At 41.7% G+C, this 26,674-nt stretch overlaps 1 long non-coding RNA gene, 2 other non-coding genes and 1 pseudogene across 4 annotated transcripts; 1 reads left to right on the forward strand and 3 right to left on the reverse strand.

Annotated features, from left to right (window-relative positions):
* Nucleotides 1-810: 810 nt before the first annotated feature.
* On the reverse strand, nt 811-882 carry trnad-guc (transfer RNA aspartic acid (anticodon GUC)). The gene has a single exon. It is a non-coding gene; the product is annotated as a tRNA-Asp (tRNA).
* A 928-nt stretch (nt 883-1,810) lies between these two features.
* The window catches only part of LOC115053648 (NACHT, LRR and PYD domains-containing protein 12-like), a 135,799-nt pseudogene continuing 110,935 nt past the window's right edge, over nt 1,811-26,674 (reverse strand).
* LOC115053939 (uncharacterized) lies at nt 8,484-10,076 on the reverse strand. Of its 2 annotated transcripts, none has more exons than XR_003841556.1 (4): nt 9,986-10,076; nt 9,094-9,524; nt 8,651-8,818; nt 8,484-8,528 (listed from the first exon to the last, which is right to left on the reverse strand). It is a non-coding gene; the product is annotated as an uncharacterized LOC115053939 (long non-coding RNA). The 2 variants fall into 2 exon arrangements; XR_003841557.1 differs by having other exon boundaries at nt 8,651-8,833.
* LOC115058542 (U2 spliceosomal RNA) lies at nt 13,818-14,008 on the forward strand. The gene has a single exon (XR_003842107.1). It is a non-coding gene; the product is annotated as a U2 spliceosomal RNA (small nuclear RNA).

Genomic DNA, 26,674 nt, shown 5'->3' on the forward strand with positions numbered 1-26,674 from the left:
CACATACTAATTAAACGCATTGCTGTTCCGTGAAGACAACGATTGGCTGCTAAATGAAACGGTGCACTTTAATTCACTGCATGTCTGACAGCGGCTTCAGCTAGTTAGCGCGATGCTACACTTAGCTTGTTTAGCATTTTCCGGCTGTTTATTAGATCTCTCCTGTGCGCGTGCTCCTTCCGTCTGGTCCGTTCATCAACGTTAAACATTCTACAGATCGTCCGCACGGAAAACACAACCGCGTAAATTGGCTCAAGTTGTTTCCACAAAACGGCCAAAACATCATTTACTTCATGCTGACATAAACTTTCACTCTGCAAAGTTTTCCCGCCACACAAACCGACACAAACTTTTTGAGCTCACAGTCAATCTTCTTCTGGATCACTTCCGGCATTTGGTACATTCCCCTTCCGGAAGATTCTGTCGTTTGGAAATTTGTTTCGGGATTTGTAAAAGTGTTCTGCCACTTGTAAATTTGTTTTTTAAAATATAAATTTATTTTGTCTGTGGTAAGAGTGTTTTATTATGTAATTTTGTTGAATAAAAGATAAAAATGTTTCCCAACATGTACATTTGTTTCGCACTTAGTAATTTTGTTTTGCATTTACCAGCCACCGTAGTTTCCGAGTTGATCGAACTAACTCAGATCTGCTGTTCTGTCTTTACATGAGACAGGCAGGAAGTTGGACTTTCTAAAGCCAAGAGAATCCGGTTGATTTTCAAAATAAAACTGCTGTCTGCGAGCAGGACGCCGCTGACCAGAGAGAGTTAACTTCTGTCACTGAGCTATTAAAGAAAAACACACGTGCTCTCCCCGTCGGGGAATCGAACCCCGGTCTTCCGCGTGACAGGCGGAGATACTGTCTACTATACTAACGAGGAGCTGGAAAGAACGATATCACGTGGTGTAACTTCACTTCCTCCGTGGAAAAACAAAGAGAGAATAAAGTTATTTCCTCCCAGTTTCTATCCAGAATCATCATCAGCACAGCTTCTGTCAGGAACATCTGTTTGTTGCTGACAACATCTGGATTACAGATGACACATCAGACTGATATTATCTGTGTCATGGTGTTCAGAGATTTCAGCAGCTCACATCCAACACAGAGACTCTGAGCAGGCCCACCTGGTCTTAGACCCAGACCCAGACCCAGACCTAAATCCAAACCCAGGAGACAGAGGTTGAGTGAGTCAGTGAGGAAGAAGCTGCTCGTTCTCCTTCAACAGTTTGATCTGAGGAAAAGTCACTTCCTCTTTTCAGGAATCAACTTCTACCATCTGTCCACTAGATGGAGATAACTGAGCATCAACTGAGAACTGAGTTCTTCATCATCTGGAAACAGACAGCATTGTTTTCTTCAGCTGGAGCTCTTTGTTCAAATCTACATTGAGATTCAGAGCCAAATGTTTTTCCTTTCCTGGATTTACTTCATCATTTCAGTCACTCCGTGGCTTCAGCTGACAAAATACAACCGACATTTAAACGATGACGTGTTGAAACAAAACTTTATTGATTCAGTCTGGTCAGCAGAATATAACCTGATGAAATCAGCAACATTAAACTGATGTTTCTACATGAATGCATCACTGATTCTAAACCATAAACTGAACATGAATCCAGCACTCAGCGTTACAGCAGCACACCTCTGTTACTGTGGAGCTGTGTCTCTTTTCTACTTTATTATAGATGACAGAAAAAAACTCCAGATAAGAAGCAGCTGTACATGCAGTGACTAGTTCTCCTGCTCAGGTATCGTCTCTCAGGGCATCATGTGTTGTCTTTGTGTGTCTTTGTGTCCGATGCTTCACAGCTCACAGGCCAAAGTACGTGCTGGCCTTCATGGCTCACCTGTACAGATCAGAGAGCTCAGCTTGCTGCAGAGCTGTTATAACGCTCCAAAGCAGGAGGTGGAAATGACTTTTCCTGTTTCAGTGACAGAGCAAACAGTCACTGTGGGAGCAGCCTGGTCCAAAAGGGTTGGATTAAGGCTCTGAATGAATCCTGGAGTGTTCTGGGTGGGAAGTGCCATCTCAGGCTCCCTTTAAAAGCCAGACGGGCTTGAAGAGCAGCTGATTTGCTGTGATGATGAACTCTTGATTCCCTTGGAGGAACTGAACGGTTCCTGTGGTCCATGTTTGTCTCATTCAGACTGCAGCCTGAAGTCCCGGGGACATCATGCTAATGAACAGATCAGTGGAACTGAAATAAACTGACAGTCCAACAGGAGACAAGAAGAAGAAAATAAAGGCCACAGACAACAATTTCATCTGAATATCTTTAGCATGAATGCTGACAGAAGTTCAGATCTCATTGTCGGTCCAGCCATCAACTGTTTTCTTCCCTTTTCACTCTTTAAGCAAAAATTCTGATTCCAGAAACCAACCAAAGCACGATGGCAAAGTAATGATTGTGTAAGCTGATGGAGTTTCAGGAACACATTGAGATTTAGAGTCCAGATCTGTCTCCAATCTGGAACTGACAGGGACTCCAGCTCTGAGAAGTGAAGCCAACAGTGAAGTGTGTTAGTTTCTAGTTTCAAATCTCCGTCAATACAACTTCCTAAGAGATGTTGAGGAACCAGACCAGATCCAGAAACCAGGATAGAGAGGTTCAGTGAATGTGGTGTTGAAGGTGTGGAGGTGGATCAGTGAGTCAGAGGAGACTCTGTAGAAGGACAGAGAGCCAGCAGGACAGTCCACATACACTGCTACTCTGTGAGAGACGGAGGAGGAGGAGAGGAATGTTCTTCTGTTGTTGTGCCAGACAGAGTAACCATCATAATCAGAGCAGACCAGACTCCAGGACTGATTATTATATCCAAACACGCAGTCATCACTGTGTCCTTTCCTTCTGATTCCTCTGTAGCTCACTGAGATATGAACCACTCCACTCCACTCAACCTCCCAGTAACAGTGACCAGTCAGACCATTTCTACACAGCAGCTGAGGACAGTTATTAAATCTGTCTGGATGATCAGGATATGACTGATACTCTCTCACACATGTCACCTTCCTTTTGTTGTCAGACAGTTTGAGGTTTCTGTTGATTGTGTTTGTGTCCAGTTCCAGTTCACAGACATCTGATGGAGAGAACAAGAAACAACAGCTGCAGTTTATCATCAGTTCATTTATCAACAACTTTACTGAAAGTGAATCATTCAAACTTACATTTCATCACCTGTGAATAATGTTTGACTACATTTAAATTAAAAGCCAACAATCCAGTTAGAACATCAACAGTTACTGAACATGAGAGTCAAGATGTCAGCAATGTTCTGCTTTTTTTCTGCTGTGGAGTCAAAGATGACGGCTGATGGAGATCCACATCAATAAACACATGAAGTGTTGATCCTGAATGAAACTCATCTTTGGACTTCAGTCAGAAATGTAAAAATCTAGTGTAACATGAGCAGCTGAGTTTTCATGAATCAAAGTGAAAACACACTCACACTTCCTCGGACCAGGTCTCAGTCTCTGTGGTCCACCATGGTCCACCCTGGAGGAAGAAACAGAGTCAGGATCAACTTGATCCACCATCAAACATGAAGCAGAGTTCCTCAGAGCTGTCCAGACCTGAGAGTGTCCAGTCTCCAGTGTGGATCCTCCAGTCCAGCAGACAGAAGCTTCACTCCTGAGTCTCCTGGATGATTGTAGCTCAGGTCCAGTTCTCTCAGATGGGAGGGGTTGGAGCTGAGAGCTGAGGCCAGAGAAGAACAGCCTTCCTCTGAGACCAGGCATCCTGACAGACTGAACACACACATACACACCAAAAACATCTTATGAGTATGACAATGTCAGATAAAAGAACTATTGAATAAAAATGAGCAAAGAGGCTTCGCTTTCTACATTAGTAGAACAACATGTCAGCTGCTCCACTTCAATGTACCCTTATGTCCAAAACTAAACTTTCCTTTTCTATAAACAGACACTCTGATGACTCTGCAGTAAGCTGAATATAAAATTTAAACCACTTTCATTAGTGCAGTTACAATTAAACAGAAAATAACTCAGATAAAGACCAGAAGTGATCAATAATATAGAATCAGGTCTTTAGACACTGCAGCAGGAATAACAATCACTCACATGAATGTATTAATTAAACAAGCTGCCACTTTGTAAAGAATCAGCAGAACAAAGAAACACTGAGAGAAAACAGAGAGAAACAACAGCTGAACCACAAAAACACTGATTAAAGTAATGTGATGGAAAAATTCTGACATACACTATTCTGCTAGTTTGATGAGAAAGTGACTGTTTAAGGTGATTGTCTCAGCAGGAGAGATTGTTCTGAGAATTATTTTAACATGTCTACTAACCCCCTTTTATCAAGAACAATATATATAACCTGCATGTTTTGATAGCTCAAGGTTCTCTTCCTTACTATACAATTGTATGTGTGTGAGTCCATTCTGAATGCTATTTAACTTAAGAAAAGGCAGCTGACGTGTGTTGATTCTTTTTCCAAGATCTTGGACAACTTTTTGCCACCACAGTGACACAGTTACTGTCTCAGTTACACAAACAATGTATAGTGACGCATTGATTCTGCTCTCTGTTCAACCAGGTTCATTCATCCACAGAGCTTCATATCAGCAGTCCACTCAACCTCTGGTGTCTTTGAGCCCCTTAAATATTTTCCTGAATGAGAACTCCATCATCACAACTGTGACAGATGCCAAAAGCAGCAGAAAGGTTGTGTCCACCTCCCTAAAAGGAAATGATCCTCAGTGAACACAGAAGTCACCACTGGAGGATTCACCAGCATGACCCAGCATGCACCTGTTGGCTGAGCAACATGCGTATGTGTTTAATTTGTTTCACTTCGTGTGTTGTCCAGGTGGTGATTCAAATCAGTGATTCATTATGGAGGATTAAGCTTTTTATACTGATGACAGTCTCCCAAATCTACAAACCAGTTCACTTCATTTTACTCATTTTAATGAAAATATTAAATTAATAAATAAAAAACTAAATCAAAAGTCGTGACAAAAACATGAATTCTGACCTGAGAGTTTCCAGCTCACACTGTGGACTCTTCAGTCCAGCACACAGCAGCTTCACTCCTGAATCCTGCAGCTTGTTGTTACTCAGGTCCAGATCTCTCAGACTAGAGGACTGGGAGCTGAGGACTGAGGACAGAGCTTCACAGCTTCTGTCTGAGAGGTTACAGAGGCTCAGTCTGAAGAAAAATTACAGGAGAAAAAGTACAAACAAAAAAATCTTTTGATGTTAATGTAAAACAAAATCTGGACAGAACTGTTCTCAAAAACACAATATTTAAAGAAAAAAGCATGTCTATGAATTATTAATGCACAATAGCTATCAACTAACCCGAGTCTTTCAAGTCTGCACTGTGGACTCTTAAGTCCAGCAGACAGCTGCTTCACTCCTGAATCCTGCAGGTTGTTGTTACTCAGGTCCAGATCTCTCAGACTAGAGGACTGGGAGCTGAGGACTGAGGACAGAGCTTCACAGCTTCTCTTTGAGAGGTTACAGCCACTCATTCTGAGGAGGAATTAGCAAAACAAGAGAAAATGATTGAAACTGAAAAACAGCTTTTGGTCGTCAGCAAATAAAAAGATTTAGTTGATCTGGATGGATTTATTTGCACATACAGAACTTTGTTGGAGGCTTTGACCACTGGCAGCAGCCTCAGAAGAGCCTCCTCTGAAGCAGAGTATTTCTTCAGGTCAAACACGTCCAGATCTTTTTCTGATGACAGTAAGATGAAGACCAGAGCTGACCATTGAGCAGGAGACAGTTTATCTGTGGAGAGACGTCCTGATCTCAGGGACTGTTGGATCTCCTCCACCAGAGAACCATCATTCAGTTCATTCAGACAGTGAAACAGGTTGATACTTTTCTCTGGAGACAGATTCTCACTGATCTTTGTCTTGATGTACTGGACTGTTTTCTGATTGGTCTCTGAGCTACTTCCTGTCTGTGTCACCAGGCCTCGTAGGAGAGTTTGGTTGGTCTGCAGTGAAAGACCCAGAAGGAACCGGAGGAACAAGTCCAGGTGTCCATTTGGACTCTGTAAGGCCTCATCCACAGAACTCTCATAGAATTTGTTTCCCAACCAGTATGGCCAGAATGGTTCTTCTGACTTCAAACTGACTCCAGGGTTGATGAAGGTCAGATGGACATGAAGAGCAGCCAGAAACTCCTGAACACTCAGATGGACGAAGCAGAAGACCTTGTCCTGGTACAGCCCTGTCTCCTCTTTGAAGATCTGTGTGAACACTCCTGAGTAAACTGATGCTGCTCTGATATCGATGCCACACTCTGTCAGGTCTGATTCATAGAAGATCACGTTTCCTTTCTGCAGCTGCTCAAAAGCCACTTTTCCCAGAGACTCAATCATCTTCCTGGTCTCTGGACTCCAGTGTGGATCTGACTCAGCTCCTCCATCGTACTTGACCTTCTTCACTTTGGACTGAACCACCAGGAAGTGGATGTACATCTCAGTCAGGGTCTTGGGCAGCTCTCCTCCCTCTCTGGTCTTCAACACCTCCTCCAGAACTGTAGCAGTGATCCAGCAGAAGACTGGGATGTGGCACATGATGTGGAGGCTTCGTGAGGTCTTGATGTGGGAGATGATCCTGCTGGCCTGCTCCTCATGTCTGAACCTCTTCCTGAAGTACTCCTGCTTCTGGGGGTCATTGAACCCTCTGACCTCTGTCACCATGTCAACACACTGAGGAGGGATCTGATTGGCTGCTGCAGGTCGTGTGGTTATCCAGAGGCGAGCAGAGGGAAGCAGTTTCCCCCTGATGAGGTTTGTCAGCAGCACATCCACTGAGGTGGACTCTGTAGGATCAGTCAGGACCTCAGTGTTGTGGAAGTCCAGAGGAAGTCGACACTCATCCAGACCGTCAAAGATGAACACAACCTGGAACTGATCAAAGCTGCACATTCCTGCTTCTTTGGTTTCAGTGAAGAAGAGATGAACAAGTTCCACCAAGCTGAACTTCTTCTCTTTCAGCACATTCAGCTCTCTGAAGGTGAAGGGGAATGTGAACTCTATGTCCTGGTTGGCTTTGTCTTCAGCCCAGTCCAGAGTGAACTTCTGTGTTAAGACGGTTTTCCCAATGCCAGCCACTCCCTTTGTCATCACTGTTCTGATTGGTTGGTCTCTTCCAGGTGGGGGTTTAAAGATGTCTTCTTGTCTGATGCTTGTTTCTGCTCTGTCCTGTTTCCTGGATGCTGTTTCAATCTGTCTGACCTCATGTTCCTCATTGACCTCTCCAGTCCCTCCCTCTGTGATGTAGAGCTCTGTGTAGATCTGATTCAGAAGGGTTGGGTTTCCTGCTTTAGAGATCCCCTCAAACACACACTGGAACTTCTTCTTCAGGCCAGATTTGAGTTTACGCTGACAAACTGGTGCAATAAACTCTGAATGGGCAAAATACAAATAAATTACAAGGTTGATATTTAATTCTAAGGAATAAGAATGTGATAATTTCTCTCTGTCTCCTCAGACTTTAGTAAATGTCTAATTGATCCATCATGTTAAATCCTCTTACTGCTCTGCAGACAGTCAGCCAGCTCCTCCTGCTTCATCCTCCTCAGGAAGTTCACTGTGATCTTCAGAAATGCCTCTCTGCTCCTCCTCTGCTCTTCATCCACCTCATCATCCTCATTCTTGATAAATTGTGGGTAATCTGGACTCAGACTCCTTTTGATTTTCTTCAGCTCGTTCTTCACATAACAGAAGATGTTCTCCTCCAGCAGCTGGAACACAATAACATCCTGTGTAAAGTTCACTCTCAGTATAAACTGATGGATCAAAGCATCAGATCATCAGTCAGCAGAGTTCAACTTTAGCTGCTGCTGTATCATCTGCTGCCACGTCTCTTTCCAGAGCTACACAGAAAGATTCAGACCTGCTGACTTCACTAAACTAACTTCACTGGTGTAACTTACTAAGTTTGACTTTAGATTCTGACAACACAGAGATCCTGATCATCACATGAAGACCAAACTGATACAGCCCTTCAACACATCAACTTAGGAAGTGAAAATTCAGGGTATTAACTGTGGCTGAAGATGGATCAGACCACCTGAACTAGTTCACTGATGAATTATTCCATCTTTAAACCCTGTAGAGACAGAGTCCATGGAGGTCCAGGACTGAATCTGATTAACTTTGGTCTTTGTTATTAAGATATTTTCTGGAAAACAACTAAATAAACTTTTCTTTAGGATTCACTGTAGATGAAGAAGGAGCAGAAATGTTTTGTAAAAGTCTCCAACAGACCATATTCATACAGAACATATCTGTTGAGGCTGATGGATTATTGCTCTGTGGTGAACTACAACTCCCAGTCCTCTCCCACTCTCTCCCACCCCAAACCTGTTCAATCCCAATTCAACTCCTGTCTGTCACAGAGTAAAGCTCTACTGGTCTAAAGAGTGCAGCTTCAAACTCAAGTCTTTGTTGGTGTCTGTTGTAGTCACTGGATGAACATTTACACACCATAAATATGGAGTCCAGGTCTGTGTGATGATGTTTGTCAGACTGAACTCTGAGGAGAAAAGACACAAACACACAGTTTGTTCCAGGAGTTTTCTATGAACAGCAGAGAAACTGATAGACAAGCTTTGATACCTTTAATGAGTCAAACAACAACAAATTATCAGCTTTTACCTTTTTTCTTTGATAAAATCATCCATAGACCGATCACACTTCATGGACACACAGCTGGAAACAGCAGACTGTTGTCCTCCCTTAAAGTGAATAGGTTGATGCATAGACCAATCACTCTTCATGGACACACAGCTCAGTTCAAAAGAATCCGGTGCTGACTTCTGGTTGCTAGTAGAAACAGAGCTGACAGTAAAATAATCAACAACCAAGAAACTGAGCAGAAACTGATTATATTAAATTAAAATACTCAAATTTTCATTTGTATAGCCACAAATGTTCCAGAAAAATGTATTGTGTGATTTCTTTTTCAGTTTAATTAAATTTACATATCACTTTGACAGTTTGAATGTCTTTCATTTGACTAACATGAAGAATTGTGTTAATTTAACTGAAAAGTGCAATAATAATAATAATAATAATAACTCCACATCTCCTCATCTCACCTCTGAGCTTTGGTCTGACTCTCATGTTCCCCACACAGAGTGGTTTTAGAGGGAGGGGCTCCCTCCTCTCTGTCCTCACACTGATTCATAGCTGAGCCTCCACCTGCTGGAAAAGTTACACAATCATCAACAAAAACAATGTCACTCTGAGCTCAACCGACAGATGGAGCAATCAGAAATATAGTTCTCTTTATTATTTTAAAATTTTCTTTACCATTTATGTACATTGGTTTATTATCATGAGTCTGAGGACAATATCATGTGATAAAGAGGAAAATGAGGAAATGAATACCACAAATAAAAGTCCAGGGGCTCCGGTCACTTAACTATTTGTTCTCTTTGTTTTTGCTACATCAACATTAAACTGACATCACTTCCCTCTTTACTGTCTTCAGTTTAGAAAACTGCACTTCCCTGTTTTTGTGGTTTCACTGTAAAAAAAAAATAAAAAAATCAGCAGAACTGAGACAATGTTTTCAGGAGACACAGACCTTGATTATTAAATGGAATAAATCGGTGTCTTCATGGATGAAGGTGATAAACAATAAAAATTATTTCCCTGAAAAATGACTCGGTTCATCTTTGATCTGAAACCATGTGTGAACATTTCACATTAAATCAATCACAGTTGGGATAAATACAATCCAAGTGCTTTTGATGGAGAAAACTAGTCAAATTAAAGTGCTGCCTTTATTTCTCATTCTTTCTGTTTGTATTGGAGGAAAAATGAACCAGGAAACTAAGTCAAACAGAGTTCAGAGGCTTCTCAGCTGGTCGACCAGGTCTGAGGAAACTTCCAACAATAAACTTGGTTACAACCAATCTGCTGCCAAAAGTAACATGAAAATCAAAGATAAAAGTGATCTTGTTCAAAACATTTATAGATTCTCACCTGTTGAGCTCCCTTCAGGTCCATTTACACACACAGATTTGTGTACTCAGGAAATGTGTCGCTGCTTGTTCTTTCTCATCAGTCTTGTCCCGTGTTTGATGTCAGGAAAAGTCACTTCCTCAACACTGAACCAGTTTTCTTCCTCATAATAGGAATCAGTCATGTGATGAATTTCTACATTCTGTCCAATAGATAGAGAGAACTGATTTCTAGGTCATCTTTAAACAGGCAGTTTGGATCAGTGATCGTTGTTTTCTTCCTTTCTAGAGAATCACACTGAAAATCTGATGGAGCTCAACTTCACATTTAACCATTTGTTCAAATCTACATCAAGATAAATAGGCAAATACCTTTTCTTTACAATATTTAAGACTGAGGAGGAAGCAGAATAACAAGTCCAGGTGTCCATATGGACCATGTGAGGTCTTGTCAGCTACACTCTTTGAAAATGCAATTTTAAATAATCCAGACATTTGTTGTTGTTGTTAGTACCTGTGTTTCTGTCTCTGTCCTCTGCTGGGCTTCTGTTGTCTCACTGGATGCTGTCTGTTTATCTTTATCTCTCAGAATCTGACTCACCTGTATTGGACAGCATTTGAAAAGGAAAAGGGACACAGACACTCCATGGACATGATCGAGTGTTTAAGTGTAACACTTGCACAATGATGATAACTTTCACCCAGGTACCAGTGATTATATTGTACAATAACCACTGTAAAACAGAATATAGAGACAGTCTTGGATGAGTATCATCTTTCTGTGCTGCTATGCTGACCGTCTTGTGCTTTACAACTGAGCTTGCTTCCTGCTACAACAAGACTACAGTGCCAAATAATCCAATAACGAATAATGAAAATCATTACTGTCCTACAGTGTACAAATAATGCAACTATTACAGTTCTGCAGTTAAACAAATAATGTACTGATTACTGTTCTACAGTTAGACAAATACATAACACACAACCGAACATGTGCAGTCTACCACAATAACTAATTCCATGTTTTCTGGTGCTTCTATAATTTGTTCACTCTTATGTCTGCAATTGAGCACTGTATTTATTTGTGTAACTCGTTTAAACTAACCATTTGTTGCATTAACGAGTTTACACAGCATTTGTGTACCTGATAAACTGCTCCTATTAGTTGTTTAACACAGTGATTCTCAACCGGGGGTCCGCGGACCCCTAGTGGTCTGTGGTGTGATTGCAAGGGGTCCGTGAAAATAAAACATCTCCTAAAAAGATCCTATGACATTTATTGTTAAAGTTAATCTGTGACGCTGTTGATACAAACTTAACAGAATCTGCATCCCTTTCAAGTTATGAGGGCATGAGACTTAATTATAGACTTAATGATATATGATAATTATATGATATTCATTGAGGTTTCATACTTTATGTTTTTGTTCTTGAAGAGTGCATAAAAATATGTTTTATGACATTCATATTTATGAAAGCTACTGTATAATATATATTTTTTTATAATATCTGGAAGATAAAGTTCAGGAGATGCTGCATAAATGTTTTCCTACATATTTTTGGAAATGGCAAACTTTATAGCATACTTTGTTACCTTATGCTTAGAAGCTGCATAAGTATGATTTTTTTTGTTCTGGAAGTTGCTATAGAAAGCTCATATTTGCCTCAAAGAGTGAATACATGCTATTTAAAATGCAGTTTCTCTCTGTTTCTATCAAACTGGGTCCTCAGGGTCGATCTAAAACATGCAGGGGGTCCAGGACCCCAGAAAGGTTGAGAACCACTGGTTTAACATATCAGCTACTGAACATAGTATTCAGCTGCAACATGTATTTAACTGTTTATAGTGGCTGCTTCCTGTTTACAAACCTCTGAACCTATTATTTATTCACATGATAACGATAAAAGTACAAAGTAAGGGAACTAGCTTTACCCGCTACAGCGGGCACGACATGCTGCATTAGCAGCTGAGGCTAGCAGTAGTTAGCTGCCTTATTTACGGACGTTAACTACATTGTAAACACACACCACAACTTAAGACATAAACTTAATATAACTGTATGAGGCGCTTTTGCACTTTGCTCACCTGTAGAACAGAAACAGAGACGGTCTTGGGTGAGTTTCGGCCTTCTGTGCTGCTTCCTGCTACAACAGGACTCCAGCGGCCGTCCGCCTCATTACAAAGCCGAGACTGACACCTTCTGACGCAAATGGGTGCTGATCTACAGTTACCTCAGGTGAAGGTGAGTGTTTTATCAGGGACACAGAGCGTTTTAAACTATATTAATGAGAAAAAATAATGCTGGGGGGGGGGGGCCAAATTAATTGCAAGAACTAATTAGAAATAATTCTGGACATAATCTGAACGAATAAAACGTCCAGGGTGCCGCACTGTTCTTACACACTGGATATTCCTTCACTGTCCCATCATGAGATTTGACTTTGGCTGGAAAATGTCAGGAGTTTTTCAGCAGCACTGATTTACAGGAAAACACGGAGAATGTCATTTATCACTTTCTCCAGTAATGTGTACAGTTTTCACTGTGCTGCTCCTGAATCAGTGATGCTGTTGAATGTGTGTCGTCCCGCCCGGATGAAAGTAACACAATCAAATTGTGAACTGGAATTGGTTACATTTTTGTATTTTTTTTTTTTTTTTCAAACATTGGACAACTTCCTCCTTAATTCACAATTACAAATATAAAATGCACTTCAATCATTTTATTTGCTTCAAAAATGTCAAAAGTATAAGCTTTAATGTGAATCATCTTGCTTTTATATGATTACAATTTTGCAATGATTTGCACATAAACCAGGGTTAGGGTTCGGAACCAGCTTTCTTTGTGTTGTTCTCTTCCTACTTTTGTCTGTCATGACAAAACAGAATCGTTGTGTTTTGATAAGCTGTTAACTCGCAGACTCTGGTCCAGACAGGAGCTTCCAACATTTATGCCAGGTTTTCTCCTAAACCATAAAACTGAGCTAAAAACTAAATTGCCTATAATATAATTATAAATATGACACGGGAAATGATAATCACAATGTTTAAACCGACAAATTTACTTTTAGGTCTCGGCAATAATTTAGTGGAAGTGTGACGTAGTCACCAGATTTTCTCTGGTCTGGGGAGTATTGCTTGCTGAAAGCGGTGACGTCATTTAGTGCGTTTACATTCTTCCGATTCTGAGTAAATCGCAGTGTTACATTTGTCCTGTGTTACTTTGTACCGGCTCTCCCCAACGTGTTACTGCCATGTTAAAGCTGAAATAAGTTCATTGATGCTTTAAAATCATAGCGGTACTGATGATAATCCCGTTAGCCGGTCTATTGTATTGTATTCCACTGTATGTTAGCATTAAGATAATATTGGGTTAAAGTACTTTTAATGCTATTTTAAATATATGAGTGTTCAGTGATTTGTGGTCTTATTCTGTGGATGACAAAGTTACTCTTTCATTTTATTATTCTCTCTTTCGGTCGAAAAAAGCCGAGTCCAGTCGAGGAGAGCCGAATCTTCAGAGAATCCGTGCAGACAGGGGGGTTATTTTGATGGACACACCATGAGGCCAATCACATGAGAGGACAAACTGATGTTTTCACAATAATATTCAGCTGGTAAACTGACATAGATATGAAGTTTTACAAGTGACCAAGAAGAAACACTTTCTTTGCTCTACAACGTAACTTTGTGAAAATAACATGTCTGTGGTTGTTTTCTGATCCCTCCTTCGTTTCTTCATGTCTTCTGTTTGTGTCTCTCTCTCGGAGTGATGTTGTTACTGAAGCCGACTCTGACCCCTCACTGAGCGGGTCGGTGCGGAGAAACACTCCGTTACCTCCGACAGCTGAGCGGTATCGCTTCTCGGCCTTTTGGCTAAGATCAAGTGTAGTATCTGTTCTTATCAGTTTAATATCTGATACGTCCCCTACCCGGGGACCATATATTAAATAGATTTTTGGAACAGGGAGATGGAATAGGGGCTTGCTCCGTCCACTCCACGCATCGACCTGGTATTGCAGTATCTCCAGGAACGGTGCACTCCCTCTGTGTGTTCAATACAAGTCCTGTTCAGCTCAATATCACCTTAAACACATGATGTTGTCTTCATGTGTGTAACGCTGAGTGTACAGAGTGTTCATGTTCAGTTTATGGTTTTAGAATCAGTGATGCATTCATGTAGAAACATCAGTTTAATGTTGCTGATTTCATCAGGTTATATTCTGCTGACCAGACTGAATCAATAAAGTTTTGTTTCAACACGTCATCGTTTAAATGTTGGTTGTATTTTGCATTTGTCAGCTGAATCCACAGAGTGACTGAAATGATGAAGTAAATCCAGGAAAGGAAAAACATTCAGCTCTGAATCTCAATGTAGATTTGAACAAAGAGCTCCAGCTGAAGAAAACAATGCTGTCTGTTTCCAGATGATGAAGAACTCAGTTCTCAGTTGATGCTCAGTTATCTCCATCTAGTGGACAGATGGTAGAAGTTGATTCCTGAAAAGAGCAAGTGACTTTTCCTCAAATCAAACTTCTTCTCTTCACTTGTTTCCGCACAACTAACTCCTCATTATTAACTAAAGCTGTGCCATGTGTGAGGCTTGAACTCACGACCTTCAGATTATGAGACTGACGCGCTGCCTACTGCGCCAAAGAGGCCTGGAACAGGCGGAGCACCCAAAGGACCCCGGGCATGTCGGGGGCACCCAGCACAGCACAGACTAACCTCAGCGGAACAGACCGTTGCCAAAAGGAACATCATCAAAATCAAAAACGTGACAACTTTCATAAATCTGACCTGCAGGGATTATCACAACGTTCATCAGAACCAACAACAACCCCAATCAAATGTTTTTATTATTTTTGTTTTTATATATTTTATTGTATTTTACGTTGCATATGTTTACTTGTGTTGGTCTGTAGCAGCAGGGTGGCAGTGGGGGGTTAGAAATTACGGGGAAAAAGAAAAGACAGAGGGACGCTTATTACTGTAAATTACTGTGATGAGTGCTGATTCTCTCAAATAAAAATATGTTTAAAACAATCAAACAAACCAAATCAATTAAACGGCTTTGCTTTGTTGTGACACGTGTTTCCCACACAGGTTCAAACACAAGCTCCTCCTTTGTTCTTCTGCTGAGTGAGACGGAGCTCTGATGTCACTCCTCAGTAAGGAAAATCGCTATTGGCTGTCCTAAAAGTCAATAGAATTCAGTTCATATTATTTGATAATTGTTTATTCATTATTCTTTTTTTTAAATGGCTTATGGTCTACAGACGTCTCCCATGACACTGGAGCCTCAAGCCAGCACCTTTGACCCACATCAAATCATGGACCTGTTGTTCCATCAGGGAATGGTTAGCACTCTGGACTTTGAATCCAATCTAGACTATGTAGTCTGTAGTTAATAATGAGAATTTAGTGGTTGGGTCTAGAACCTGAGATGGATGGATGTTCAGTCAACATCAGAGGGTCATTCTGTGGAATTCATGTGCAGCTGTATGATTTAATGTCCTCCTTATGTGTTACCAGTTACCAGTAAAAGAGATTTACAAAATGCACCTGCTGAAAAAAATCCCCAAAACTGTCAAAGAAATGCAGCACTTGGACCGTCAGATTTAGGAGGGCAGATCTAGAAATTGAAATACTGCAGGTGGGTGCAGGTCACAGGTGAATTATGTCAACTATTGGAGCTGTAACAGATTGGTTTCAGACATTTATGTGACACACAGTCAGGCCATGTCCTCTGTCTCTGCAGTTTTACAGACGCAAAACAAAACATGATAATGCTGCCTGTCCTGCTGATATCAAAGCTATCATTAACTTTTCTGTTTCCTCACCAGAGACTGGCAGCTGGACACATGTGTCAGGATGGCTCAGTGGTCTGAGGTGCCAGACTCAAGATCTTTCCTGCACAAATGGGCCTTGAACATTAAAGACTCATGGTTTCATTATTTCATAAATCAGTGTCACCTGTCACTGCTGTGGAGTCTATAATGTGGCCAGGGGTTGATCCTGCAGGTCATCTCTCTCTCTCTCTCTCTCTCTCTCTGTTTCCTGAAGGCCTCTCTGCCATTTACTAATTAAAATATATTCATAAAAAACCAACATGTTTCTATCATATGATGATGAAATCTAAAGGCTTTCTGATCATCACATTGAGAAGTTCATCTGGTTTGTGATATTTCTTCATATGATAGTGAGGTAAAATGTGTTCAGTGGGATGTGTGTGTATCCAGCAGGACTGACAGCTTCATGTGGGATTCTCACAGAGATGATTCAAACCTGATCACAGTGATCAGTATGGATATACAGTATGTTTGCTGTCAGTGGAGGAAACTCTCAGACAGGACTAATAGTCATGTTTGGGATGTTCCTGGATTTGAGTTGAATGAGTGTAAATTCTCTCTGATTTTAACACATGTTCACACATCCACCTCTATTCAGACATGGAGTTTACATATTGTTTGGAATTGGTTTGTAATGAAGATGATCAGTGTTTATAGCTCATAACCTGATCACAGATCAATAATCAGCCATTGGAAGACGCTCTGAAACTTTCTTCTGCAGTCAGAACTCATCCACCTTCAGACTGGACATCTTCTGACTGTAGAACTGGAGCTTTTTATACATCTCACTGCAGCACAATAAAGTCCTCTGTGAGTATTGTTTGTCCCACAGTGTACATGACATCTGAGCAGCAATACTTCCACCTGCTGGAGATTTATTGTTACTACAGCTGTAAAATAAATCTATCAGAACATGAACTCAGTCTGTAGAATCCAGAAGATTAATGACACTTTGTCCTGCTGTTATGGAATCAAATCCTACTTTAGGTTTTCTATATTTTAAACTAATGAGCACTTTTGGGGATCAAACAGAAAAGGACAGAGGTATGAAAGGATATTTCTTTTCTTTTAATTAAAAGAAACAATGTCACAACAAATAACAATTTACATAATTAGGAAATATAACTCCAAAAAATTTACCATTGTCCATGAAAAGCAGCAGTCAGCACTGCCTAGATACAACAGTGGTCAGGGCTGTATGATGTATGTTTATACTGAAACACTGACAGGTCTCAATTTTTTCCTTCCTCTGGGTTCCAGGCCTCGTTGGTGACCACCTTTAGTTCCACTTCCAGGTCATGGAAGCAATAATGAGAATTCATTTCCACTGTGTGCTGTACAAGACGGAGAAACAACAAGATAAAGGTTTCTGCATTGTTGTTCAGTCAGATCAACAGCAGGCTGCCATCCACAGTTCATCACTTTTATTTTCATTCCTTGTTCAAATCTTTATTTTTATCATTTAACATGTTTTGCTGTGTTTGTGCCGCGGTGGTGAGAGCGCCAAATCCTAGCCACTAGACGCTTTGAGCTACAGAAAGAACAGGAGCTGTTGCACCACACAAGCATTTCAAAATAAAAGCTGATTTAGATTATTTTATTTGTATCTTCAGCTCAGATGTAGGCAAAACACAAACACTCGTCGAGAAGGATCTTTTCCACTTCGGTGATTCAAAGTGACGGTGGCCACTGGAAAATCTCAGTTTCACGAGCTGGTCAACTATAAGAAAAATGGTTCCTATCCTGTTGGGATATCAAAGGAACAGAAATATGTTATACGCAGGCGCTCCGCCCGGTTCCAAATGAAAGGTTAGGGTTAGGGTTAAAGGTTGAAAATGATTCCCTGATTGCCAGCTCTAACTCTCTGACAGGGCAATAATAACTAATCAGATAATCAGATTCTTGTACGCTGCTGACAACCACCTTGTTACAATAGGGGATACTTTGTATTACCTTTCGTCAAAAAACGATACGGAGTTGCTCAGGAGAGTGGTGGTTGGCGTGGAGGAGTTCCATGACAGTGCAGAGGGAGGCCACTGTGGAACCCAAAAAAAAAAAAAAAACAAAACAAATATGCCGTCAGCGCCAGGTTTTACTGGCCTGGAATGGGGGTAGACTTGGACAAATGGGTAAATGGAATTATTTAATTGAATTGTATGATATATTGAGCTTATCCATACATTGTAGTTCTGTGGACTGCATTTCCAATATCTGCTTTTGAACCATCAGGTTTCACAGTGTGCAAAATGCCAGTTCAGCAGGCTCTCCCTCAAAAAGGAACAGGAATATATCCCGATACATGTATGTAAAAAGGCTTTCATTTTACTGAATACTTAAAAAAAAAAAAATTAGTTCATGATAAGAGAACATAATTTGATTTTTCAGGTGGACCGTCCTCTGGAGTTGGTGGGAATGGACCTCGTGGGACAACTGGCGACCACTGATGATGGCAACTGCTACGTGTGTGATGGTGGATTACTACACCAAATGGGAAGAGGCGCACGCCATCCCAAATAAAAGTGCCGAGGTGGTCGCCTAGTGCATTATTAAAATTTTTTATAGGTTTGGTGCATCGCAGTGCATTTTGGCCAGTCAAGGAACAGAATTTGTGAATGAGGTTAGTGTTGGCTTGGTGAAAGAACCATTATGGTCCTGTCTACAGTCTGTGCAATGCATTGCTGCTAAACTGTACTCATGTTTTTTTTTAAACAGCTGAATCTCAAGATTTGCAAGTTCCTGGATGTGGATAGGAGTCTTTGTGCGCCATATCACCCACAGACATGAGGTGAATCTGTAATTTAAAAAAATGTTTTCAGCACAGTCTAAAAGTAGCTCTTCTATAATATTGATGTCATTTTGAAAACCACAACCATTTCCTTGTGACTATACAGGGCGTTATGCAAACAAGCCAAAGACGTGGGACAATTACTTGGATGCCGTTATGTTTAGCCTACGCACCAAACCACACCTCACCACCATGTTCTCCCCCTACTTTTTAATGTTTGGGTTTGAGGCACACTATCCATGTGAAGTGCCAGAGGACTACACAGTATGGATGTCTCAATTATGTCAGGTAATTTGAGCATTACAATTACATTTAATCTATCTTTTTATTGGAAAGGTGGGCAGCTCAGTGGAGGAGATGGTTGCCAGATCAGTGGTGTCCTCTGGCATTGCCTTGAAAGAGCAGTTGGACAATCTGGTGAGGGAGAATGTCCAGAAAAGGCAAGATAAAAGGCAAAGACTGCCTATCAAATCCATCTTTTCTGTTGGCCAGAGGGTCTTAAGAAAAAATGTGAGATTGCAGCAGAGAAAAGGGGGGAAACTAGAGCATACCTGGTTGGGGCCATATACCATTACAAAGATTGAAAACAAAAGTGCAGACCTGGTGGATGACAATGGGAGCCAACATCCAAAAATCAACATAGACCACCTGAAACCGTTCTTACAGCCAACACCCTGCATACCCCACAAAATAAAATCCTCCAATGAAGAACCACCAAAAAAAAAAACAAAAAAAAAAAACCTCTACTTGCCCCTGTCCCCTCTGCTGCCCTGTTGGACCTCTCAAAAAAAAAAACCCAGTAATCATCCCTCAGGTACGGCTCTCAAATCATCTCGTAAATGACCACCTGCTCCATCCTCTGTACTATCACCCTTAGATTTAACAAATCATACACCATTGTATTTAGCATCTTCACCTTCACATGAGTCTCTAGCCTTGTGCAGAATGGACCCTGTAGACCTTTTATTAACTTAACATCACTGTTTAAGTGTGCTATGTGTCACAGGTATCACAAAAGCGTGGGGTGGCAATGATTGCCAGGTGCTGCTGGCAAAGGTTGGGCCCTACAAAATATCACATAAGGACATCTTCCAGCTGGACCCTGGAAAGGAGTTGGAGAGCGAGGTGCATGTTCATTGAAATTTGCAAGGCATAATGCTTCTCCCTGCAAAGTAGTAATCTTTTTTTTAATGTTATACTGCAGGTGATAAATGCATATCTAAATATCATGGTGAGGCAGCATGTGGCAAAGGAAAATGTCTACCACATGGACACCTTTGCCATAACAGCTACGTGGCAGAGAAAGACTCAAAGGCTTAAGGTGTGCTGCAACATGATGGAGGTGGTGGTGGTGCTGGTCACGGCTATGAGATTGAAAGCTGAGTTAATTTTTTCAGTGCTGCAATTACGAGCCATCAGTTATCACACAAGATGGGCTATAATGAACCTAGAAAAGTCAGATTTTTTTTTTCTCCTTTCCCTCAGCTGGATGCCTCTGATATGATTATAGGTGTTGTTAATGACTGTCACCATTGGTTTCTCTGAATGGAGGCGTGGGTTCAAATCCCGCTCCTGACAAAGCCTTTTGTGAACCAAAGTGAAAGAAAAATCTGCATAAAATAGGAATATGATTTTGACAATAAAGGGGTTAGCACTGAAAACTCTAAAGCCTGTGGCTCCCTGTGGTAGAAATAAGTAGGCCCATGTGTCAAAGAAAGACTGTTCCCATAATAAAAAAAATAGGGCTTATATATAAATATTTATTTATGTACAGGCCATATACCCATCAAAAAAAGAAAGCTCTCCTTGTTGACTCAATGGGAGAGTCACCTACAAAGATCAAAAGGTGTTTGGAGACAACAAGGTATACTATATTTTCGCAAACCAGTGACATTGGGTCATTCTTGTTCATCTAACTGAATTGGTTGCTTCAGTAACATTTACACATTTTTTCCTTTGAGCCTTGATGAGAAAACTGGGTGTCAATGTGTCACGGTGGACCTGCGACACTGTGCCTCACCCACTGCAACAAGACACAACATCTTGTGGAGTGTTTGCTCTAAAAGTAAGCTCTGCTACATCGCACTCCGGTATATGCCATCATCACGCATTGGGGGACCTGTGATTTACGAGCTCTTACACTTTCAGTTTGCGGATCACATCTTCACTGGCAGTCCAATGGAATTTCCCACAGGCACAGAAGACATCAACAGAATCAGGATGGACATAGCCACATCCATTATCACTCAGTCTGGTAGTGCTCAGGTTCGTTCCAGCCTAAGTGCAAAGCCAAGTCAACAAACCCCCTTCTTAAATTGAGACAGTGTACTACAGCACAGGATGCTGCAAAAACTCAGCTGATACTCAGCTACTATGGTCACTAGACAAAAAGAAAAAGACATCAAATTCTGTCTGCAATATCAGAGACCCTGCTGCGACTCAGACAGTGAACAGCCATAGAGAGGATTTAGAGAGAAAGGAGCCGTGTGTGTCAAAATAAGATACTCAAACCAAACAGGATTCAGGCCGTCCAGGAGAGAGAGCATCAGCTGAGGGAGTCTGGCTTTTATAGCCTCCCCACAGGTGGAGGCGGAGCCTCCCAACACAGAGGCGGGGCTTCACAGCAACCAGGAGATATGAACCGAAGATCCACATAGCAGACAAGTCTGTGATGACACACATTACACAATATGTCACTGACACAGGACACTACATATTCATCTGGAGGGTTTGAGGACTAAAGACACCAAGACTTCCATCTCTGTCTCACACTGTCAGTTTTAATTATTTTTCAGGTGAAGAGACAAAATGTGGTCAGTTGGTCTTCCATCAGGTCCTCAGTCTGTCAGGGACCTGATCCAGGTTTGTCTCCTCTGAGGGACCATGAGGTCATGTGGACCTGAAAACATTTGACTGTCTACTGATTTTATTTTCACTGACTTGAGATCAGTGAACAGTTAAGCTGGTGAAGATGATCAGTCACTGATACCTGCTGATGTCATCAGTCTTTAATATTTCCAATTGAAACACAACTAAGTGAATATTTATCTCTGGCAGCATTTGAACCATCTAAAAACAAACAGCTGACAGTGAAACACCATCTGAATCAGATTTGATTTAAAAACATCTTCACTAAGAAGGATGGATGAGAATGAGAGTGGACTCACCGAGCCTTCCTGCAGTTCCTCACAGCTGGGATCAGTCTCCGTCGTCCCTCCTCTGATGTGTTGTACTTCTTCAGGTCAAACTCATCCAGAACATCCTCTGACATCTGTAGCACGTAGGCCAGACCTGAGCAGTGGATGTCAGAGAGTTTCTTCTCTGATCTGGTGTTTGACTTGAGGAACTCCTGGATCTCCTGATGAACTAAGTGATCGTTCAGCTCCATCAGACAGTGGAAGATGTTGATGTTTCTGTCAGGAGAGATTTTCATCCTCATCTTCTTCAGGTTGTTGATGGCTCTCTGGATGGTCTCTGGTTTGGTTTCTGTCTGACCCAGCAGACCTCCTAAGAGTCTCTGGTTGGACTGCAGAGAGAGACCATGAAGGAAGCGGACAAACAGGTCCAGGTGACCATTTTTACTTTCAGAGGATTTCTCCAGAGAGCGTAATATGTACACCTTCTCGTCAAATTTTGACAGGTCCTTTGATCTTAGTTAACCCCGGCCCTCTTGACAAATGAGATCGTTTTTCCCACCCCTAACCCCTCCCCCTTTGTTTTCCACGCCCAGGCAAAGAGGTCACAACCAATTCGATCATTCGAGGGCAGGGTCGAGTAAAATGGCAGCAAATTCATTTTGAGGTTGACGGTCAAATAGGGAAGACGTGTTTTGTTAGAGTGAAAGGAGCATATTGAGTATGTATTTAAAAATTAATTTCTTTACAAAGAGTGAGTACAAAACAATCAACCGTGCATAGCTCCGTGGGAAATAATTTTATTTATATTTTCAGACTTTAGGAAGGAGAGGAGGAGGAATTCGCACTCCAGAAAAAGCAGGTCCCCATTCAGGAGAGCAAGATCCCCCTCCTTTCAGAGAAGGAGCTCCTCCTATAGGTCAACAAGAAGAAGAATTAGATCGCCTTCGCCAAACTGCAGAAGGATACCGTACAGACACCTGGATAGATTTCTCGACGGGTTGTATGAACTGGCGTATGAGGTTTGAATTCTAAAAGGTTTAACATGGAGCAAAAAGAGAATGCTGAATGTAGGAGTTTTTCAGAGGACCCTTTCCTAGCCATAAACCTCGCTATAGAGGAGTTGAATCGCCCTGAAACTCTGACCAACGTTGTAAACGATCTTCGTTCCATAATAAACGAATTGACCTTTGAAAATGACTCTGCGACTGAGCCCCCCGTCTCTCCTCATTTCTCTCAGGTTGATTCACCTTCTCCACCGGTTGTTTCACACACAGAGTGTTTGAATGCCATAGACAGGGCCGTACACCTGTTAGAGATTCAGGGGGGGTGGGGGGGGGGGGAACGCCGGTGTAGTTTCAGGTGTGACATGCGCGTTAGAATTTGTCAGACATTTCAGAACGGCCTCTTATAAGAAAACCGTCTTCATAGCACATAATCATCAATCATAGCTCATTGCAGCTGCAGGTAAGAGTGAGTTTAATGCGTGGTACGAAACAGTGAGGGGCGGAGTCTTTAACTTTGAAAAAGAAGCTGTTTTACTGCCAAAACAATGTGGACATTCTCTCTGAGGCTTGTTTCCTGAAACGGTTACATCCAGGAAACAGGCAGGGATCCTTTCAGCAGGTCGACCACAGCCTCGGCCTGCATGAAAGTATTTCTCACCAATTTTCTCAGGCCCAGAACCTTAGCCATTCCTCCTCCTGACCATCTTATTAATCTTATTCACACGGCAGCATACAGTGGTTAGAATGGGTTTCTAACACCAACGCTAGTGAAAAGCAGCTGGGAAACGACTTTGTAGACGGTTACGCTGAAGTAGGAAGCTTTAAGTAGGTCTTTAAAAAAAAAAAAAAAAAAAAAGATAATGTGTTTGTGGCTGCTTCACAACAGCCTAAAAGTGTAGTTATTTTCAGTCTACGCAGGACAGAGTTCTTTATTTTGGGAGACAGCCTCATTTATATCACGGGAAAGGGACAAACACACTGCCTCTGGGTAACTACCTGAGAGATCTGACTGAGGAATTAGAGGAGACAGCTTACAGGAATTTGTAGCTGCGGGTCCTAAAAATTATTCTTATCAAGCCAAGAACCACCAAAAAAAAAAAAAAAAAAAAGTAGTGGTCAGAGTGAAAGGTATTACACAGACACATGATTGCTGTCAATGAGTCAACACTCCACCTCCCCCAACTTTAACTTTTCCCTTTCCAGATCCAGCTTCTCTGCCTGCAGCTCCATCTGAAACTGCAACCTTTCCCTTTAAACTGCACATACTGCTCCGCTGACAGCTTCTCACAAGTCTCTGACAGAGCCATATCAAAATCTTTACACTGCTCAGGTCAGAAGATGCTCACTGACTGCCAATTCCTCAACTCAGCTGATTACTATGGTCACAAGACATCCTGCTGACAGAGAAGAGAAAGAGGAGGGAAAAAAAAAAAAAAAAAAAAAAAAAAAAAAAAGTACAACCAAAATTCTGTCTGCAATATCAACTGAGGCAACAGAGACCCTGCTGCGACTCAGACAGTGAACAGCCATAGAGAGGATTTATAGAGAAAGGAGCCTCCCCCCTAAACTGCCTAACTCCACCCTAGTCTTCGTATGCGTACTGGTGGTGGGTACTTATGCACCTAAAACCCGCTTGCATTGTGGACGGCTAACTGCCCCAGCCAACGCTACAGAAGGTGCCCCCGAGACAACTGCTGCTAACCACACGGACAGCATACAAAAACAACAAACAGCCCTGCAACACAACAAAGCCAACAGTCCCTCCTTATGAGGAACTGCTGCTACGGCCTATTTGGGGGAACAAACAGATGCTCCAGCCAAAAAAACCCTCCTACAGCAAAACACTGTCTGAGCACATGCAGCGACCTGCAACTACAAACAATTCACTCCACAGCACCAAACAACTGCTGACTGAAAACTACTGAACTCTAAATTCTCCTGCCCTCCACACTTCATTAAAGCAGCATTATAAAACAGCAAAACTACCAGCCCAAACATTTCTACACTTCACAAAGAAAATCTAACACAACACACACCTACACAGAGAAAATGACCCGCTAATTTAGGCCACAACAAAGAAGGGAGGGCCACACTGATACCTCAAAACACAAGTTATTGTACAACACTTCATAACAAACAAATACAAAACCAATAAAGCAGTGTGAGGTGTGAAGTCAGTCATCAGTGTGAGATGAAAATGTTGGATATTGAAAGCCGTGTGTGTCAAAATAAGATACTCAAACCAAACAGGATCCAGGCCGTCCAGGAGAGAGAGCATCAGCTGAGGGAGTCTGGCTTTTATAGCCTCCCCACAGGTGGAGGCGGAGCCTCCCAACACAGAGGCGGGGCTTCACAGCAACCAGGAGATATGAACCGAAGATCCACATAGCAGACAGCAGAGGGACTCACAAGAGACACACACAGCCAACACACAACAAGACTGTGTGACGTCACTGGAGATCAAAGCCATTTCCTGTCTTTCATCGCTCTCCCACGCGACACCACCGCATACGTCGCACTCGAGCATTCGATTCGGATTGATGAGCGCATGCGCACAAAGAAGCACATGACTCGTCTCGCGTACGAATGAAACGAATGAAGTGAAACACAAATCAGCTGTTATTGGACATAAGTGGCGTTAAATTGAACTAAAATCAAATGTGACTCGTTTATTTTCATCTCCCCAGATTAAGGTCAGATGAGAGGATGAACTCATTTCATCGCTTGACTTACATGAGGTACATTTGGTTGTCAGCCTCGGAGCGGATCAGCTGGGATCAGCTGAGAGAGAGCCAGCAGCAGGAGCACATTCAGAGATCGGCTCTTTTTACAAGGCCAGATCATTTCATCTGAAATATCCCCAATCAGAAGCCTGAGTAGATCAGTTGGAAGAGCTGCAGGACCTTTAAGACATTAAACATGTTGTCACCACATTTATCAAACAGTAATGTCAGATGATTTGTGATGTCAGACGTTCAAAGGAAATGTTATTCTTAATTGAGCTCTTCATTCTGGATATGATTCATTTAACTTTATCTTTGGGTTATGAACCCCAGACTCCCCAACTTAATTTATTGGATATCCTTCCTGCTCTCAAAATAAAAGTCAAAATAATTTTATTAAGAGATTTATTAATTTTATTAAGTATATACAAGTACGTACCTATGTACGTATTTACATACGTTCTTGACATAACTTCATCTTCATTCACAACAAGAACAGAGAACATCCTTAGAAAGGCGTGAAGAGTCTTAGAGCAGGTGAGGCATGCTTGTGGTAGGTATGTTGTTGTAAAGTAAATTCCCATACCGGGAGTCGAACCACATCAGAGAGTGGCAGCTGGACACATGTCAGGATGGCCGAGTGGTCTCAGGCGCCAGACTTAAGTTAAGCTACTTCCTATGCAGAAGGGTATTCTGGTCTCTGAATGTAGGCGTGGGTTCAAATCCCATTCCTTGCAAAGTTTTTTTATGAACCAAAGTGAATGAAAAATCTGCATAAAATGAGAATATGATTTTTTGACAATAAAGGAGTTAGGACTGAAAACTCTAAAGCCTGTGGCTCCCTGTGGGATGAATGGACAGCAGTTGTTGGACTAAAGAAAACTCAGCTATTACTGACAGGAGTTGACCACAGTTGTATCACTTTCATGTAGAGCAGCTGTTTCCACTTCATACCATCCTAGGATCAGAGATCAGGGTTCGATTCCCTGACGGGGAGAAGACGTGCGTTTTTTTATAATAAGCTCATTAACCAGAGTGACACAAGTAAACAAAATGGCCATACTCCCAGAGGACTCCGTTGTAGCTTTCTTCTGGTCTACTTCTGGGAATGTGGCCTCGTGTAGTTCCAAACATCACCTCCACGGTGTTGGACATCGATCATTTACATTTCTGACCGTCAAGTAACTTCTGAGGTATACGTGTATACGTGAT

The sequence above is a fragment of the Echeneis naucrates genome, chromosome 2, assembly GCF_900963305.1.
Source record: "Echeneis naucrates chromosome 2, fEcheNa1.1, whole genome shotgun sequence".
Lineage (NCBI taxonomy): Eukaryota > Metazoa > Chordata > Actinopteri > Carangiformes > Echeneidae > Echeneis > Echeneis naucrates.